Genomic DNA, 16,553 nt, shown 5'->3' with positions numbered 1-16,553 from the left:
TTTATGATAAATTATGATCCCCGGTTAGAAAATATATTGTTCCACATTCAGTCGAAGTCGGTTCAGCTTGCGCCACCAATAAGTGTAACAAGGAGCGGTCGTGTAATTCGACGACCCGTGCGATTCGCGCTGATTAATATTCAAACAGAATCAGCTATAATATAACATTGTTTTAAATTTATGCATGTTTATATTTTATTGTATTTCAATTAATTATATGTGTTATATTTAAGTTTTTGAGAATAATTTTAAAGGTTCAATATTTCATTTTATGTTTAACATAGAAAAATGATTAACTTAATAATGTGCGGATTTTACATATTTTGTGTTGTGCAAGAGTAGACACATGATCATTAATTATTTTATGCATAGATATTAATATCGCATGCATTGTAATTAAATGTAGGTTAAGTAAATAACTATAATCTATTACATATAAGTAGAAATACTTCTACTTATAAGTCGAAAGACAAAGGTAACAATATGATCACTCAATAAGCATTTTTATACAGTATTATTACCGAGTAGTAATTGTGTATAAATGTTACGACTAAAAATGTATTTTTAACATTTCGTTATTAACTTTGTTTTTTTGTAAAAAGGGGGGGGGGGGGGGGGTAAAGTGTAGGGACACACCTATGCAAATCTACTTATGGAAGCTATTTGTAAATGTATGCGTGTTCACACTGTGTGAATTATTATTATTTTATATATATATTCCCATCCATTATTATTTTATTTTATATTCCGTAGCGATCCGTAACTCATTTAGTTCGCTTCACTTATAATAAATGTGAATCATATTTTGTATGCAGCACCTTACAAACTAATTTGTTATGTATAGTACAGCCATTATAAAATAATGTATATGATTGAAAAAAAAAAGGCAAAAAAAGTGCATTTATTTTCTCAAAATTGATTCCTCTAGAATTATTTTTGATGTCATTTCTAATATACTAGTTACTACTACCACTTCGGAATCAAATGGCACTCTGAGAGAGAAGAGGTCGTGCAAGAATCTCTCCCAGCATTCCTTTTTTTTGCATTCTGTTCAATAAAAATATACAATATTGTATATTTGCAGCAGTCATTTCAACCGCTATAAAACAATCACAATCTAGTCCCAGGCTGTCCGATCACTTAGATATTCAGCTGTGGAGTAGTAGGACTTACAAAAGAGCCATTTTTTAATAAAACATTTAAATTTATTTATGGATAATGCCTGAACAGTGGCTGGGACTTTATTATAAAAGTGTGTACATTTATCTTAAAGCTATTATGTATCTTATGAAGCCTATTAGAATTAGTTACAAGCAATCCCTTATTTCTAGTGTAATAATAATGAAAATCACTATTAAGAGCAAAAACGTGGTTTTTCTTTGAGACACTGTCTATAACCAAGCTGATATAAAGCACGAACAGGTCTCATTTGCAAATTACCGTTGAGTTTCTTGCATGTTCTTCTTACGAGCACTACTTTTAAACGGTTAACGGTTTTACTTTTATAAGGTTCATTCACGATTCAAAAGCACTATGTTAAAACCTAATTTATAAAGTTTAATTAACTTTGATTGACTTTATTTTTTATATGTGGCAACACAAATTAGTTTTCACCATCAGCTGGTATACTTGGTTGTACACAGATATTGAAGTGTGCCAAGTGTCACGATTGGTACCCGACCTTGTGCCACAGGCCCACGATCGGTGACTGGCACTGCCCGTCCTGCCAGCGGAAGCTCAACGAGGTGGTCGAACACGGTGCATCCCAGCAGCCCATGGAGCAGACGTTCAACAGAGACTGGGGTCGCGTAATAAATAATAACTCTCTAACATCTCTCAACCATCCTAATTTACAAAATACTTTTCCATTGTATTTTCCGGAACATCTCGGAAACGGCTGGATGTATGATACATAATTATTAATATTATACAGTCTAAAAATAATTAAGTTTGCAAAGTGTTTAATTAAATTCTTTACTTTAACGTATTATTTAGCGTAATATACATAAACGAATGAAAAAAATATAATTATGCAATTGGGATTCAGATTCAGTATACAATATTAATAAAAATCGTAATGCTCAAATAGTAATACTATAAGAGCCAGTATTTAAATAATAGTATTTAAAAATTAAAATTTCGTTTTAGACATGGAACCAACTCCAAATCAAAGTTTGGAGAGAAGTCCTCAAGGAGAAGGAGAGCATGGAGCAAGTCCTTGGTTTTCTGTAAGTATATTGTCTTGTTTGTGTGTATGTTATGATCTTGTTTGTATGTTTGTTAATATAGTGGAGGTTTGCTCCTATAAGATACCTATAAACGTAAATATTCTCATTGCTACAGATAATTCATAATAACATTGCTTATAGTACTTTTAAATTAAATAATGTGTATGTTTGTAAGCTGTCGTATTACGCAGTACTATTTCTGTCTCTTGTAAAGAAACAGAAAACAGATGCCAGAGACATATTTTTACGATTGCAGTTGTGTTTTGTGATTCGTCGAGTTATTTTACGGAGCCTTGGTCGAGGGAATATTATCAGCTTACGAGGGTGCTTGAAGTCAAAAGTACTTAATTCAAAACTAAGCAATAAAGTTTATTTAACTTTGACTTAATTTTTTATGTGTGACTACACAAATTACTTTTCACCATTAGCTGGTATACTTGGTTGTACACAGATACGGGAGTGTGCCAAGTGTCACTTAGGGTACCCGAGCTTGTGCAAGAGTCGTGCGGCCACCGAGCTGTCAGTCGGTAGCTCGCACTGTCCGCCCTGCCGGTTTAGGCCCAACGAGATAGTCGCGCCCGATGCAACCCAGCAGCCCATGAATCAGACTCAAAGTTTGAAGAGAAGTCCTCAAGGACAAGGGGAGCATGGAGCTGGTCCTTGTTTTTCTGTAAGTATATTTTGTTATTTGTATGTGTATTATGTTGTTCACATGTATGTTATGCTCTTGTTTGTATGTATGTTAATTAGTTGAGGTTTGCTTCTATAAGATACCTTTAAACATAAATGTTCTCTTTACTACGACTAATTAATAATAACAATCTTTGTAGTACTTATGGTTTAATAATGTGTATGTTTGTAAGCTGTCGTATTACACAATACTATTTCTGTCTCTTGTAAAGAAACAGAAAACAGATGCAACAGACAGATGTTTTGTTATTTTAAATGCGAAAAAAGGTTAGACGCTGTACTGCGCTGGTATAATTCATAAGTTTTTTACAATCTTGTCAAAACGAGTTACTTAAGTATATTGTTGAAATTATAGTTTGTATGCGTATTGCGATATGTTAACTTGGATAATATTATTGTTATTGGAGACATCGCTGCAAGGAATGCGGGTGCTGGCTGAGCGAGAGAAGTCACTTGACGAGATAAACAATTACATACATGCACTCTATAACGATTAAATAAAAACATCATTCTTAAAAGCACTTTATAGTATCAAGGTTAGACGCGATCAGACTCGTTTAGCAGAAACCTTTACAGGAAATGATGTATCATGAGCAAATGTTATTAGTTTATTACCTATGTCATGGGCTACTTACTATACGCAACTCGCCGTCTACAGCAGAAAAATAGGAGATTTTGCGTCGTGGAGTCGGCATCTAAATCTACCGCCCCAAACCCTCAAGGTACTTTATTAAACCTCTGGTGTCACCCATTACCTTGAGGAGAGTCTTCTATGTATGTGGCCGTGTCTTCTGCCTCGGTGCAGGCTCTGCACAATGGACTGTCGGTGACACCTATATCAAACAGATCCTTGTTAAAAGGGTCATGACCAGTTGTTACATGAGTTATTTTACGTAACCGTGAGAGTTTTATCATCTTGCGAGGGTGCTTGATGTCTATTCGAGGTAGATCTTGTTTGATTGTTCCCGCCCAGTGTTTTATATAGAGTAAATGTTGTTATTGATACATACGATTTAAGTAGTTTTATGGCGTTAACCTTTTTAATTTTGGTTCAATTATAATAGTGCTTGCGTTATATATTATTTTTTTCTTGATTTCCTTCGTATGCATTGGGTGAGTCGGTTAATAGCTTAAAACTTTTATCAATAAGATTATTATAACTTTCAACGAGCAATTCTTACACACAATAATATTTGCTTATACATAATCTGAATTTCAAAAAGGGCTCCAATGATTTTAATGAAATTTAGTATAGGATTCAATTAAAAAAAATATAGTTTTATCTATAAGTCTATAAGATTATAATACCTCAGGTGGGAATAATAATCGGGCGATCCGGAAACCAGAAGACCCCGATTGGAATCCTGGTGTATCTGGGTCCTATAACATTCATATCCATTTTTTCCAAGTACCGTCCTGAGAAACTATTTATACGGTCTGACCCTGGAGATTATATCGTGGGGGCAAGAGAACCTAAAATAACATAAATGATTGGGAATGAAAGGACCGCCCCTAGGTTATTTTATAATAAATTTGTTCAGAAGGAAAAACTTACGCATTCTAACCAGGACACTAACGGGGCACTACAGATTAAATAAACACCTCTCAATGCTACGCCTCAGAGATTTCAGAGTGTGTAGATTGTTTATTGTGTAGTACAGACGAGACCCCGCTACACATCCTTTTTGAATGGGTCCCTTTAATGCGTAGCATCTCCTTGGGAAGTCCAATTCTTAAACCACTTGAGATACGTCAGCTCACTGGAAAAGATATAAACAGAGTCATAAAAAGAATGAATTATAATAATTATCTGTTTCATGTAGGTATGACTGACTGACACACCGATGACTGAGCAGGCCCTGCATGGTGGCAGAAGAAATGGCAGCTCTTGTACTTTGCATTGTCCTCTTGTATCCACTTACCGGGCTCAACATCATAGCACCCAAAACACAATCCCGGAAATCTTTAGGCAAGAGAGGAGATTGCTGAGGTTTCTGGAGGAGTTGGGGTAGCAGTGGCAGTATATTCCGATATATACACATAGAAACAATAGCCCGTATATACCATATTATACCTAGTCTTGCCTTAAATACTGCAACAAAGAGTTGCCATAATTACTTTTACAGTTAGTCAGTGTTAGTTTAATACATAAATATAAAACAATTTAAAATATAAAAAGTTTATTAATTATAATTAATAAAATACATAATACTTACGGATGTTATGTGATCCTATCGTCTTTCTTATTACTTGTACTATTATTTTTACAAAGTTTTACGCAACCTGGCAATTTACTTTCAATTATTAGCAAAGTTTAACAATCAATCAATCTAGTTGGAGCGCAGCGGAGACCAATCCTCAATTTAAGTTCTTAACATTTGTTTTGTACATTTTCCAGGATCATTTTTTATTTATTTATTTATTTTATTCAGAAACAAACAGTCAACATATTAGCTGAGAAATATTTAGTAAAGTATAGACCTACAGTTTCCTAGATTTTTAAAAACTGCATCATTAATTATTTTATATAACACAAATTCTTAATTATAGACATAAGTTTTGAAGAGTTACATACTATCTACATTATTAACCTACAGTTTCTTATTTACAGTTTTTTTTAATCTACTTTATAGTTTTATTTAAAGCAAACAATATTATCATAAGTTTTGAAGAGTAACATACCTACATTATAGACCTACCGTTTCTTACATTTGTAAAACTACATCATTAATAATTTATTCATATAAAACAAATACGTACTTAATATAAACATCATTTTTGAAAACCAACATATCTATTTAAAATAACTTAGATTACTATTTTTCACAAAGATACTCCAAAGCAGATTCTTTCAAACTGCTTAGGGATTCACTAAATAAATCTATGTGTAATACCTTATCATTGTACAACCTGCAAGCACGTCTTATGAATGCGTTTTCTGCGTAGTTTGTGCGACTGCGAGGTATTACAAAAAGAGGCTTGCTCCGGCAAGTTCGTTCGCGACGTTGAGGTACTCTAAAAGACAGTGAGTGCAATAATGGTGGGGAATCGATAATATTATTTATAATTTTCAAAATAATTGATATATCAGTACAATTTTGACGGCAACTTAATAAACATATTTCATGCCTTTTCAGTGAGGTGTCATAATCCATATATATATGTGACCTGTACGATAATCGAGAACTCTTAAAAAAATTTTCTGAACCATTTCTATTTTATTTGCATAGATATTAAAAAATGGATTCCAAACAAAACTAGCAAACTCGAGATGACTGCGAACAAAACTATTAAACAGCACCTTGTACGTCAAAGCTCTCTTAGAGGGCTTTCCTACCCGAAGTATGAAACCTAATTGTTTAAAACCTTTATTTATAATGCTATCTATATGAGGTAGAAAAGTGACTTTAGAATCCATAATTACACCTAGATCACGAATTTGATCAACGTGGGCTAGTTCTTTTTGAAAGAGTTTGTATTGAAATTGTATGGGTTCTCTTTTTCTGCTGAAACTTATAACGAAACACTTATCGGTATTCAAAAAGAGGTTATTTTGATTACAAACTGTCTCGAAATGACTTAAATCACTTTGTAAGGTATCATAGTCACCAATATCGCGGATGACTTTAAAATTTTTGTGTCATCGGCATATAAAAGTAAATTGGAACGGTTTACATTTTCTATGACATCATAAAGGTATAATATAAATAACAACGGTCCTAAATGTGACCCTTGTGGAACGTCAGAAGTAATGAGTCTGTACTGAGAGGTATACCCATCCACTGCAACTGCCTGCGACCGATTTTCAATGTACGACTTTATCCAGCGAAAAAGATCCCCGTGTATACCAAGTTGCCAAAGTTTCAAGAGGAGGCGTTCATGAGAAATTTTATCGAATGCTTTGGCAAAATCAGTGTACACGGCATCCACCTGGTAATTATTATCCAAAGCTTCTAAAATAATTTCAGTGTACGATAAAAGATTTGTTTCAACACTGCGACCTTTTACAAAACCATGTTGATATATGACGACGTACAGCGGCAGACAGCTGGTCGGTGACAATCTTCTCTAATATCTTGCCTAATTGGCATAATTTGGAGATGGGCCGATACTTCTCAATGTCACAGCTCATTTCTCCTTTCGGTATCGGAGTAACAAGCGCACGTTTCCAAATAGAGGGCACACAACCTTCACGAAGAGACTTCTCAAATAGTAAAGTGATAGGAACAGATAACTCGTGAGAACATTTGTTTATGATAACTGGATGAATACAATCAGGACCGGCTCCCTTATTTATGTTGATTGACTTAAGATATTTATGCACAAGGTCTTTAGTTAAAATTATGGTATTCATGTCAAAAACTGTATTTTTTACTGGTGGAAGATTGTGCAGCTCAATGGTACCAGCTTTTTCAAATACAGAGTGGAAGTGTTCGTTAAAACTTTATAATACATAACTTGTGGAAGACCACTCCTTGCGGAAATTGACTTCATATAAGACCAGAAGAACTTTGGGTTAGACGTAATTTTATTTTCTGTGGAGATGATGTAATTTTTATAGCATCTACGTTCTAATTTATCAATTCTTTTTCTTATGCATCTAAAACTGTCGTAATCTAATGGATTGCCATATGTCTTCCATAGTTAATGGTACTTTTTCTTTTCTTTCAGTAATCTTATGAGGGGTTTTGTATACCAGGGAGGCTTATTTGAATATGTGCGTAGAGGGCGCTTTGGAACATGCGTGTCTATCAAACGATTTAGAATTTCATAAAAAATTAAAATACACTCCTCCAATGATCGTCTTGAAAATAGCAAAAACCAATCAATCTTAGACAACTCGTTATTAATTTCAGCAAAATTCGAGTAGAAAAACAATGTTTAAGAGTAGGCGCGGGTATAAGAGAGAGTAGGCGAATTGAGTTTAACTCAATTTGTAACGCTTTATGATGTACCACTTCGTTTACAATAGGACAGTCGCTGGTGAGAACACTGCAATTTCTATTGCATAAAATAAGGTCTAACAGCCGCTGATTTGAATTAAAACTAGTATTAAATTGTTGTAGGCCAGTAAAACATAGAAACTCATTTAGTGGCTCCAACCTCGAGTCGGTACCATTGTCAAGACGCATATTATGATTATCCGTGCTAGACCACTGAGCATGTGTTACGTTAAAGTCACCTGTTATAAGAAAAATATCATTAGAATATTCTATAATTAATTGAGTACAAATTTCAAAGAAGTTTTAAAGTGTATCTTTGTACAGAGGCCCATGCGGAATGTAAACACAACAAATATGCAATGATTTGTCTTTGCTGTTATTATTTGGAGACAACAGTATTGTCACCCATACGCAGTCCGGAGGAGGCGCGCGGGGGGCATGGCCAGTTTTGGCGCACAGGCAGATAGTCGCGATTCACCGCCACCATCACTCCTCCACCTCGCTCTAATCCGCTCGCCTGAGCTGATCGATCGCACCGATAAATTAAATATCTATTATCAATGATTGATTGACTGTGAATAAAATCTTTGTGTTTTTGTACGTAATCCTTGTACGTTTTGATAATAACCGCTAATCGTAAAGTTAGACAACATTGACGGAAATAAAATATGTTTACATAAGTGTCTGTGTAATTATTATATAAATTACTATTATAGATGTATTGCGGTACACTTAATTTTAAAACTTGAATCATTTCTGTGAAATAGTGAAAAATGCATGTAGTTAAAGTTTTGTTCTGAAAAATGTTTGTAGGTAAAAATTTTTGTAGTATAGTTTGTAGTTTAAATGAAACATAAAATACCTTTATAGTCGGTGGTTGCAGGTTGAACTCTTAAAATAACGATAACATAACATGATTTACAAAATAATGTAGGATCTACTGTGAATAATAATTTTTCATTTTGTAAAAGCAAACCTATACATCACCCAAAATTCGACCTGACCAAGCAGAAACAAATCGCTTATGTATCTAAGTACATACATTATATTATCAAGAATATTATATAGAGATCCGACTGTTAAAATGTTTATATCTTTTTTTTTTTCACTTAATGACCAACTGCTGATGTTGATGTTCCAACTTCCAGATGATTTAATGAGTTTTTGGAAATCTTGATACTTTAACGTTATTTAATTAAACTTCATGATCATAATCATAACAATCTTTCCGTATAATTATTTTTATTTATTTTAAGTTTATTTTAAGAAGGAACACAACTAAAAATGACACGAGTCAGAGAAAAAGTCTCTGGAACTTGAAATCGTTCTTAATTCTACGACCACAACGGTATATTATTTACGTTTATTTAAACAAAACAAAACAAAACTTATAACTATATTTACTATACTATCTATGACTAAATAAAATTAAAATGATCATTACGGGGAATCGTACCAAGAATATTGGCAGCATTTCCACGTTGGATAGCTAGGCTGATCGGTTGATCGAAATAGCTGTCAGCGCTTGGGTTTCCAGTAGCCCTATTGAGGCGCGAAGATACTTACTTTGACCATCCTCGCGCCTCTGGGCCTCACGGGCCAACTGTTTCAACACCAATCCAACCTCGAACCTCTTGCACTAATGGAAGTTAGTACAAACTTCGGTAAAAATTCTCCAAATTGAGCTTCAATAAAATACCAGTCTTGTATCAGAATAACAGATCTGTAGCAATTGCTACTCTTGCTACGTGGTTAATCCGGCACTGTGCGTTGTTATTAATAGTAGAATTATCACTCGACAGATACGATGGAATGTACAAGTAAGGGAAGTAGTACCCGTATCTGCTGTGGAGGGACGACCCCAGCCCGGCGCCCTGGAGGCAAGCAAGCAAACCGTTGTAGTGAGTATGCTGCAGTATCTGTCTGTTAGTCCTTGGTGTATATCTGGTGCAGAGTAATGACACCCGCGTGGCGTCTGGAGCCCGGCCGGGCTTGAAAACAGTACTGTCACTATATCTAGTGAGAGGTGGTGAAAATCGAGACAAGAACTGATACTTCAACAAGTCAATGAAGGAGTGCTTTTGATCTATCTGGCACCATTGATGATACGAGATATTATACAGTACAGTAGATATGTTGTTGATTACGAACACTCTTATTTCAGAAGCCAAAAGAAATAAAACAATATTCTTCGCCCAGCTCACCCGACCCGTCGCCCGAACAGCTACCGGAACCAACACCCGGCCCCTCCACGAAATATGGAAACTACAAGTAACTATCACTTATAGACACTTTCCGAAGATGCATGAAATATTTCATTCTAAGTTACAAGTAAAAAATTCAATTAGGTAAGAATATTGTGCTAGTACAATAGGTTTAGTAGATTTGTTCTCTTGTTAGTGAACAGAAAGTTAATGACGGTGGCGTAATAATAATAATATCCTGGCACCCGAAAACCTCATTTCTTTCTGCAAACGTTAATGTTGAAAATTATTATAATAATTAATTAATAATATCATTACTTAAGCAGCGAAAATTATCATACTTCAGAACGGGTTGATTTTACCAATAAATTTAATACTCTGGCGCCCAACATTAAAATGTTTAAGATAATAATTCACTACACCTTCTTGGAGCTCCAATATTTCCTGTTTCATGTACGATCTTAGACGATCATATTAAATAGATTAAAAACGTTTCACACAGATAACTTAAAATTAATTCTCAAATGGCCTTTTTATTATTTGGTTTTGTTTATTTGTTCCAAAATTTACATACCTCTTAAGGTCCAGCCTGTTATGGAAATTTCCAAAATTACTTGATATGATTGATAGTTTCCTTAAAAATATTTTAGTAATCGTTTTGAATTGCGCATTTTCAGATCATGCATAGTCTCAAGCCTCGTTACCAATATGGTTTTGTGGTTTGGGTACTTGTATTATTTCAGGCGTTGCCTTACCAGCATTCCTATCTTAATTTCATAGTACGCAGCCTTTCGTTACTAGAATAAATTATGTATATATATATATATATAAATATATCAATCATGTATATATAAGAAGCAACAATGCTTAGCTAAATATTACAAATGTTCAAAGTTTTTGAGACGATTTATAGTGTCAAAAAGTATGGGAAGCACTTCTTAATACGTCGTTGTCAGTCATTGATGATCTTTTGATCATAACTACTGACAGAACAAAGCGTGCTCGTCTTATGGCCACTACTAAAAAAACCGGACTTTTGGTGACGAGCGTTGCATTCTGCACCGATTTGAACACTACTTGACAATTTCACATTATCAATATGCGTATCAGATGTAAAATTGAATGAACCACATCAATGCCGATGTGGCGTTCAGGTAATATTCAGGGCGTCACAGCTATCCTGCCTGAAATCGGAAGGCCACGTCAGTAGTTACCCCAGCACTAATAAAGTCATCCGCAGGGCATTGCCGCTCTAAATATACCAGCTGTTTTAGAGCCAAATGGTATGTACCCACCGCGATGGCAAGCGTCCTGATGGAATTATATGGTGGGCTGGGCACAGGGAACGGAACTGGTGGGGAACGCGACTTGCGTTGACACTCTGGCTCCTTCTCATGTCCAAGTACATCAGTGATGCTGAGGCTGCTTCGACTGCTGAAGACAGCAAGGGTCGCAAATATGTCGGTCTTAGTGAGTCTTACCACTTTGTGCCGTTTGGTTTTAGCAATTCATATTGTTTGTGAAAATGTTGCTCAATTGTAAAAAAAATCTCATCCTTAAACAAAATTTTTCTGTGACCTTTCTTTACGTACCACTTCAGTAGTTGTTTAGACTTTACCACCCTATTCTTTTTAAAATTATCAGTAAATAAATTACCAGTGCGTGTCTTATAAGATGCAAGGTGTTCTACTGTACATTACATCAAAATGCTGTACCAACAAAGGTATACAATACGTCGAAACCATTTACCTTTTTTACCAATTATTAAATTTATGCTTTCTTTTTGAGTACTAATGAGATTACTGTCACTTGGCTAGTTTGTAATTTGACATATCTGGATGCACTAGTAGGTTAACTTTATACTTGAAAGATTAACTGTACACCTAATAATAAGTTTTAAATCAACTCATGCTAATAAAAATGCAATATAAATTTATCCAAACAAAACAAATCTTATAATTATATTTACAATACTATGAATACATTAAATTAAAACTATAATTTACCGAGTACAAACCAAGTACAGTAGCAAGAATACTGGCAGCATTTCCACGTTGGATGATCCGTTGATCGAAATAGCTGTCAGCGCTTGGGTTTCCAGTAGCCCTATTGAGGCGCGAAGATACTTACTTTGTACATCCTCCGTGCCTCTGGGCCCCACGGGCCAAGTGTCTGGACACCGTACAGACAAAGATGTTTCTCTTGTCTGTACGTCTCGAGTAAAGGCATTATGCCGTCATGATGTTTCAAGAGATTGTTGTCATTGATAAGCAGTCGTAGTTTCGAAGAAGTTTGATAAGAGTAAGCTTCAAGGTTATGTGCAGTATTATTAATTACAGTAATTACATTTTTCATTGTGAATTGAATTATCGACATTGCTACGTATACGTCTGCAAATTTTTCCAAATTTTGTTGCTGTCTATCTTTGATGGCAATCTGTAATTAGATTGTCTTTACCATCTTCAAGAACAGTATTTGCCTCTGGGAATGGATTTTGAAAATAAGTATTAACGGAAATGCAAAAACCAAGCAACATGAACGGAGCTTTGATATCGGCATTTGCAGAAAGTTATTTTCTGATACTTTAATTATCTTGCTGTCAATGGCGTGACGGCACAAATGTCCGTTAAATATTCCGGTATCAATATCATTAATATCATCCATAATAATTTTTTCATATTCGTATGTAATGACAATTTAAATAATTGAAAAAAAAAATTTAAATCGCTTATGCTTGCCGTCTATTCTTGGTAGTTGCATGTGCTCTATCCACCAAAGTTATCCATATAGTAACGCAATCTTGTTTTACTATATTACCTACTGCTTTTTTTTTGTATATGGGTCAACCAAATGCTAGTTTTCTAAATGACGCACGTACAATTAACAAAATACCTACCTGGAAAAAATAACCATAATTTTTTTTCTCTTACAGATAAGCATTGAACTCTCCAGCAATCAGAGCTTTCTCAAAAAATTTTCTGCAAAATCGTTTATGGATTTGAAGTGTCGGTGGAGAATATTTACCTACAATATTTTAATTATTAAGCTGTTTAATATTTTTACTCATAAGTTTCAATTTTAATGTTAATTTGAATAGTTTTTGATCTAAACGCTGACGAAAAAGTAAAAAAAAACAATGTTTAATTCTTAAGCAATGTTTGATCATGTAGTAAGCACGTTTCTGATAGTATGCAATATATCATATGAATATTTAATTTACAAACATAAGTTATTAAATCGTGTTGCATGTTGTATGTAACATACTTTGACAGTTCCATTGAATAATATTAAGTTGATAATAATTATCATTTAAATTCGCCATGTGAACTAAAATTTAATAAAAATAATAAAAGATTGATAATAAAATTACAATACTTACACAGTTTAGTGATTTACTTTGTATCATTCAAGTTTTCTATTATTACGTGTAATTCTATTCTTAATACTTTCTGCTGGTGATATTTTGTACATTTATTTTATTTTTATTTTGGATATTTCCTTAGGAAACTTCATTAATGTTGTAACATCTCGGTGAGCATTAGACTCTAAGTAATTTTAATAATTAATTAAACATTTTGCACGCTCGGTTCAAGCGGAACGTGACAATGAGTCATACATTGTCGTACGGAGTCACTGGAGTTCATCTATTTGTAATACGTTAACACGTTAATAACTACTTATAAAATAGCTATAATATACGGAAATTTATTGTTAAATCAAGTCCACTCATAAAAACACTTATACATACTAGTACTACTTACAAGCAACGCGAAAAATATTACAATATCTTCTTATAGTATGTAGTGGTATAAGACATTAAAACACCACAAGTACCTATAAAAAGAATTATTGTTATTTATTATATACTGCTCAAAACTATTATTACACATAGGATCATCATCGTGTTTTTAGTAGTTGTCATTAAAGGGGCTAAAAGGCAAGGTTATTAATGTTCTTTGACTTCCGCCACGGCCATCTTTGTACATAGTCATGTTACGCAGTGCTCCTGTTTAATTATTAATTTGTGCCGTATATTATTATACTTATATATTAATTAACTAGCCGTTCCCGTCCGTTTCCCTGTGCTATTTAAAAGGAATTCCAAAAATAAGGTGCCAAAAACCATCTAAGATAAATATCGCATCGAATGGTGGTAGTTTCATGTCGATACGATCAGTGGTTTAGGCGTGAAAGAGCCTCAAACAATGGCCATTTTCATTATTTATATATATAAAAATTAATTACTGTTCGTTAGTCTCGCTTAAACTCGAGAACGGCTGGACCAATTTGGCTAATTTTGATCTTTAATTATTTGTGGATGTCCAGAGAATGTTTAAAAAAAATATGAAAATGCTCGGAATTAAATAAAAACAACGATTTTGATTTTTCTTTGATGTGTCCCCCGTCTTTCAGGAATCAAATTAAAATAATAGTTTATAATGTTAACTAATTGGATCATAACTGTGTGTCTGTCAACATCAAATAAAACCATATAAATAGCCAGTATTTCAGGAAAAAACTAATAATATCTTATCAAATTTTTAAACATCCACAATCACAACAGGTGGAACTGATGTGGGTCAAAGTAAAAAAATCGGGGTAGAAGCCTTATTATAGGAACAGCTTATCGACCACCTTGGTTAGAAATTGACTTCTTTTTTAATGCCCTAACTGAAAGTATAGGATCCTTTATTTGGTGTGGTACTATTATCTTAGTTGGTGATTTCAACGTAAATGCGCTAAATATAAATAATTGTAATTATAAAAAAACTGTGTGACTTTCTTCAATCTACAAACTTAGTCCAAGCAGTCAATCAACCGACACATTTTACAAACAAAAGTGAAACTCTCATAAATTTAGTATGCACAAATGCTAAAATTACTAATATTGTTGTAAGAAAGACTTCGTACTATCCTCACACCTCAATGATCCAGACAACATAAATCTACATTTTCTCAATTTACCGGGCAGCAATAATGTATCCACAATGTCAACTTATTTTTCTGAAAAATATCCAACAACTAAAAATGCCTCCGAACTAAAGACAGTTAGTGAAATCGAAATAGCCTTAAAACGGCTCAAGTCACAAGCTATTGGGACTGACGAAATATTTTTGGAATTATAAATCTTACAATTTAAAAAGCATTACCTATTCTAAAACATATACATAAAAATACATCCATAACAAGCAACAAATTATCTTTAATGTGGCAAAAGGCCCTAGTTCTCCCGACACAAAAATCTTTCAATCGGACGACTTTCAAGGATCCGGTGAGTATCTTTCCATGTTTCTCTAAAGTACTGGAGGAGATTGTGCACATTCAACTTATGGATTACCTTGAAAGTAGTAAAATTTGCAAGAGCTTCAAGCAGGTTTAAGAAGGCACAGGGGTACTGCTACAGTTTTGTTGGATATAGTAGATAATATATTATGTACTCAAGATCGTGGCATGGTTACAGTTTTGGTATTATTGGATTATTCACGGGCCTTCGATACTATAAATATCCCTGCTTATAATATTACTGCTAACAAAACTAAATTATTATGGTTTTAGTCAGAAAACAGTACAATGGTTTACTAGTTACCTTGGTAACTGTACTCAAACTGTTGCAGTTACCAGGGACGATGGTGAAACGAGATACTCTCAATACAGACCTGTTAATAGAGGAATCCCACAGGGATCTATATTGGGACCAATACTTTTAAATCTGTACACCGCGGATTTAATCAAAAACATTAAATATTGCAAATATCATCTGTTTGCCGATGATGTTCAATTATATTATTCATTTAATCTCAATCGCATATTTGAGTGGTCAGAACAAAACACCCTGGTTCTCAATGCCTACAAAATAAAAGATAAGCTAATAGACACTCCAAAGAAAGTAAAAAAAATGGAGCTTCAAACTCACACATCAAAACTCAATTACGTTTACATGACTTTGTGAAACGCTAGTGCTTAGTAAATTTAATTACGCTGATGTTATGTATAGGCCTCGACTTCTCAGTAGAACTAAAAAGGCAATTCCACGTGTGCAAAATGCGTGTGCACGATTTTGTTGAGATATTCCTGCTAGATCACATATTACTCCGTATCTCATTAAAGCGAATGTCTTAAATATACATAGGAGTATCACAGACGGTTACACCTAGCTACTCTTCTCTTTCGAGTTGTAACGACCAAGACTCCAATATATCTCTTTAATAAGCTGACTTGGATAGACAATTTTGTTTATAATGAACCTAGGGCTACACTGGTCATGTTAAGCTTTCCAAAGCATTACACAGCGGTTTTTAGAGGTAGTTTTAAAAATAATGCCACTAAGTGTTGGTACAATATACTTATAAGAAACTCGAAAACAGTAATTGTATTTAAACAATCCTATAAAAACTTATATATTATACCGAGTACAAGAACCAACCTTAATCGCAGATACACTGTACAATCCTTTAATATAAATATATATTTTCTGTTCTATCACATTC

General features: G+C 34.0%; 1 long non-coding RNA gene across 1 annotated transcript; it reads left to right on the top strand.

Moving 5' to 3' along the window:
• The first annotated feature begins 1,600 nt into the window (after positions 1–1,600).
• LOC126978675 (uncharacterized) lies at positions 1,601–2,753 on the top strand. The gene is made up of 3 exons (XR_007732663.1): positions 1,601–1,803; positions 2,149–2,228; positions 2,680–2,753. It is a non-coding gene; the product is annotated as an uncharacterized LOC126978675 (long non-coding RNA).
• Positions 2,754–16,553: the final 13,800 nt, after the last annotated feature.

This window comes from Leptidea sinapis, chromosome Z (genome assembly GCF_905404315.1).
Source record: "Leptidea sinapis chromosome Z, ilLepSina1.1, whole genome shotgun sequence".
In the NCBI taxonomy this organism is placed as follows: domain Eukaryota; kingdom Metazoa; phylum Arthropoda; class Insecta; order Lepidoptera; family Pieridae; genus Leptidea; species Leptidea sinapis.
The sequence above is the reverse complement of the archived record's forward strand: the minus strand, read 5'-3'. Positions and strand labels throughout refer to the sequence as shown.